The sequence below is a fragment of the Sander lucioperca genome, chromosome 19 (assembly GCF_008315115.2).
Source record: "Sander lucioperca isolate FBNREF2018 chromosome 19, SLUC_FBN_1.2, whole genome shotgun sequence".
Classification (NCBI taxonomy): Eukaryota; Metazoa; Chordata; class Actinopteri; order Perciformes; family Percidae; genus Sander; species Sander lucioperca.
This window is the reverse complement of record NC_050191.1, coordinates 13,947,669-13,952,668: the sequence shown is the minus strand read 5'-3', so window position 1 is coordinate 13,952,668 and position 5,000 is coordinate 13,947,669. Positions and strand designations below refer to the sequence as shown.

General features: G+C 38.8%; 2 protein-coding genes across 1 annotated transcript in view; one reads left to right on the top strand and one right to left on the bottom strand.

Annotated features, from left to right (window-relative positions):
• LOC116063107 (WD repeat-containing protein 88-like) overlaps nucleotides 1-5,000 on the bottom strand; it is an 83,129-nt gene that overhangs the window by 58,129 nt on the left and 20,000 nt on the right. The gene's annotated exons all lie outside the window — the stretch shown is intronic.
• LOC116063105 (nuclear factor 7, brain-like) overlaps nucleotides 1-5,000 on the top strand; it is a 61,661-nt gene that overhangs the window by 47,382 nt on the left and 9,279 nt on the right.

Here is a 5,000-nt window from a genome sequence, read left to right as displayed (position 1 = left end):
GCTAACTTCTCTTTTGTAAAATAAGAAACATGAAGACGAGATAAAGAGTCTGATGGATGTTTGAAAGTGTTTCAATAAAAAGAGAATTAGAATAATAATAATAGTTATAATAACTTTCTGAGAATGTATTTATATATATGAATACATTCAGGTTTATAAATGTTGTTAGGGCCGTCCTCCATTAAAGACATGTTAAGTTTTGGGTGTGACTGTTGATGGTAATTGTTGATTTTGTTTAGATTTGCATAATTGTAATTATATAAGTGATTATTGGTGGTTTGTTTTTATTGATGAGGATAAATGTTCTACTGTCAGTTTAATGTTCATTTAAGAAAAATATTCAATGTTTGATGATAATAAAGAGGTGTGGTTTACTTTATGGGCTGCTTACCTGTTAATACACACACACACACACACACACACACACACACACACAGATACACACACACACACACAGATACACACACACACACACACAGATACACACACACACACACACACACACACAGATACACACACACACACACACAGATACACACACACACACACACACAGATACACACACACACACACACACAGATACACACACACACACACACACACACACACACAGATACACACACACACACACACACACAGACACAGAGAGACACACACACACACACGCACGCACACACACACACACACACACACACACACACACACACGCACGCACGCGCACGCACACACACACACACACACACACACACACGCACGCACGCACGCACACACACACAATTTGGAACAACTCTTGGATGCAGTGGAGAATGAATTAAAAAAGATGAAGAGCTGGTTTGATGCAAATAAACTAAAACTGAACTTCAGTAAAACTAAATTTATAACTTTTGGCAATCGTGCAACAAATTTACACAAAAAACTTATGATAAATGACGTTGAAATAGGAAAAGTAAAAGAACTTAAATTTCTGGGAGTAATAATCATGTAAAATGTTGGAAGCCACATATACATTATATTAAGGCCAAAATATCCAAATCAATTGCAATACTGTATAAACCCAAATACCTATTAAATCAAGGCTCATTGTACACGTTGTACTGTTCCTTCATACTGCAGTAAATTACTTACTGTTTGGAAGTGTGGGGAAACACTTACAGAACAAACACTGAACCTATATTCATCCTTCAAAAGAGAGCCTTAAGAATTATAAATAAAACCACTTATAGAGCACCAACTAATCCACTTTTCATCAAACTAAAAGCTCTAAAATTCAGAGATATTGTTGACTTTAAAACTGCACAAATGATGTACAAAGTAAATAATCAACAGCTATGGAACAGTATCCAAGGGTTGTTTCAGATGAGAGAGAGCAAACATCACTTAAGAGGAACTTTTGTATTTTAGAGGAAACTTATAAGAACAAATGTTAAATATCACCGGGGACGTGCACAGGTACGGGCTCTTGTTGCTGATTGGCTCAGCTGCCCCTCTGGAGAAAGAGCCTAAATACACTTTTCTTTTCTTTCTGTTGTGGCTGCATCAATACGATAAGCCCAGCATTATTAACATTAAATCAAATTAAATCGTCATATCATTCAATCTTGTGATAATTTATTTTTCCCATCAGCGATGCCCTCTGCCCCCAGTCACGTGACTTTGTTTATATTCTTACTGATTCTTACACACGGAGCACCACATATGAAAGAGAGAGACAGCCCTACTGCCTTCACAGAGTTCTGGAAGTTAGAGGGATTATGACAAATGTTCTTGTGAATAGTAAAAATAAAATCCACCTGAGCTTTGAATAATGTGCAGGTATGTAGCAGCAGCAAGCTAGCATAGCTACATTACAGTATGTCCATTACATTAGTGTGACTCTGTAAAAAAGAGAGAAGCTCAGGGATGTGTTTGGGCTCTTGAATCATGCTAGATTACACAATGTTTACAGTCAATATGTTACGTGAATTTTTAACAAGCAGATATAACGTTAGTGTTAGCTTATTTTGTCATGAGATCATAAATAAATGTCCCAATTGGTTAATGAAATACAATTTGTATTTTTGTAAATAAATGTATATCCTAGTTGTTTTGTATGTTTGTGGAAGAGAGAGAAAGATCTTAAGAGCCAAAAGAACTGCAGAATTGTGTAGCTGCTGTCTTTCTCCATCAGCCTGCAGCAGCAGGATGTGTTAGGAGGAAGTATGGCAGCTTGATGATAAGTAACGGTGCGGCAAAGGGTCAAAATAGTAGCCTGTTAGGCACGACGCAAAGCCGAGTGAAGTGAAAAATAAATTAATAAATGGCGGCATGCGATTAAAAAAAATTAACGCGTTATGCTCGGCCCTTAATTGCATCGCGATTAACGCGTTAATGCTGACAGCCCTAGTTGCTATGTAACCTGCCTGAGTCAATGTAAAAACAATTACCCCAAACAAACTAACTTACCCTGAATTATCACCTTTAAATGTTTAATCTCTTCATGGTTCCTAACATAACATACAGTAAGACAGCTATGGAGAGGAGCACTGAGTGGGAGGATCTGAGCCAAATGACATGCAGCTGGGTCATTCTGGGTCAGATCAGACTAAATCCAGGAAAACTGTTGCTGCACCCTCTTAGATTTTACTCAAAGTTTATTCTACCCTTAATGTCAGTCTTTTCACACTGTTTTCCAAATCTAGTGCATGCCGTACAAACTTGTAATGGTTCAGTCATATTGACATGTTTGTCTTCCACCCTTCAAAGTTTGGGTTGCCTATGAATATTTAATAATAATACTAATATAATAATAATACTTTCCATTATATTAATGTCCAAATATTGCTTCCCAGATAACGTGATTTTCAGGCTGTAAAACTGAAGTTATTTTCAAGGGCTAAAAATATGAAGACAGGATTTGAACAGAAATATTTTACAGGCCTTGGTTTTGGGACACATTCTTTTTTTATTTTTTTTTAAGATTATTTTGTTGGCATTTTTAGACCTTTATTTTCACAGGACAGATGAAGACAAGAAAGGGGAGAGAGGGGCAATGACATGCAGCAAAGAGCCGCAGGTCGGAGTCGAACCCGTGGCTGCTGCATCGAGGAGTAAATCTCAACATATGTGCGCCTGCTCTACCCACTGAGCTAACCCGGCCGCTTGGGACACATTCTTGATATAGACAAGGATTGAACAAAATCTGAGACAGTGCAACAACAACCTGTAACTCCATTTTAACTCAGAAGACTCCGACAGTGCCCAGGCACCTGCCTGATAAATAGCCTATATTAATGAAAAAAAAAAAATATATATATATTTCATTGCCAAGACTTATACATTTATCTACTGGAATAGAGCAGTGTAAATATTGCATAAGGCCATCCTCAACCTTACAGTAGGCTACTTGTATGACACTCCATCTGACACGATTTCTGTTCATCAATCAATGATTGTTGTTATGCACTGGGCTAACGTTTGCAGGTTTTAGTTTGCAGGTAGTTAACGTTACAGTTACTGTGATGTAACTTTGGCTATTTTCACTGCATATTCCACAAATAAACGTGCCATAATGGATATGCAATACTAACATTACATTATCACACCAAGTACTCTCAGTCACTTAGCCTGCAAATTCCTAGCTAACAGTTACTAGCGTTAACAAATAGGCTCTAACATGCACAGTAAGCTACTTCAGTTGGCTAACTTGAAAAGTCTGTCTTACCCTTCACATGACTCGAGAGCGCAGAGTCGCCCATTGTGAAAAGCTGCACGTCTTTTTCGCAGACTTTACAAGAGGCAACTTGTGGAGTTTGTCCCCGTTTAATCCATGATTTGTATTTTTCATCTTCCAGCCAACGTTCATTGAAACGACAACGGCCCGGCGATATTAAGAATCCCACTATGGCCACGCCAAGACCCGCCCTTCAATAGCATTTATTGGCCAGGTGTCCATGCTTATGCAAGGTATCATAACCCCATTTGTTCAGGTCCTATCCCCTGACCAATCAGCTATCCTAACCTTAACTACTCAAGGTCTAATGCCTCACCCCAACCAATCGAGCTGCTCCGTAGGGCGGGTCTTGGCGTGGCCATAGTGGGATTCACAAATTTGCCTCCTGGCATGTCAAACATGCACAAGCAAGCAGATTTCATTTTAGGTTCTCCAACAATTTATTTCTCCATTTAATAAACAAACTATTCAGTCAGATAGGTATTTGTTGTGAAATAAATACAGTTACAATTTCAAGCATTTTGAAGCATTTTATCCAAAATTTAAGCACTTTTCAAACCTTGAAAACACAACATCAAAATTCAAGCATTTTCAAAGATTTCAAGCATCTGTACAAACCCCCCCCCCCTCCCCTTTCATTTCTTCAGCTGTCCTGTCAATAAAGGCCTAAAAATGCCCCCAAAAAATTATCTTTGAAAAAAAAAAAACGTCGCAAAAAAGCAACAAAAATGTTGGAAAAAGGCAAAAAAAACACCAGAACAGCGACAAAAATATTGATTTTAAAAACTCAAAAAATGCATCAAAATTAGCGTCCAACAGGTGCCAAAAACGTTGGAAAACCCTGACTAAAACGGAGTGAAAAAAATTAAACAAACAGGTGAAATCTTGCCTAGGCTGCTGCTGCTGCGTGGCTGACCTCTGACCTCTGACCCCCGGGACAGGAAGTCACATGAGCGGCGGCGGCTGCGGTCGGTACCTGGAGGGTGATTTGAGTCGACAGAAGACGCAGCGAGTCAGCAGCTCGGAGGTCTGCAGCCTGGACACTGGGAAGGCCTTTCTACACTCCTCACACTGGAAACACACAACAAGACATATTTCATACAGTCTGACTCAGTCCCTGTTTCTGTCTTTCCTTCTTTTTGTCTTTAATTCTGTCTTTCTGTCTCTCTGTGTCTCCTCCCATGTTATAAAGAGTAAAGGATCCAACCAGTTGTGTGTTTAATGGTCTGATCATCTCAGCTGGACTTGTAGCCGTTATATTGTTGGCTAGTTTACTTTAGAATCAAACATC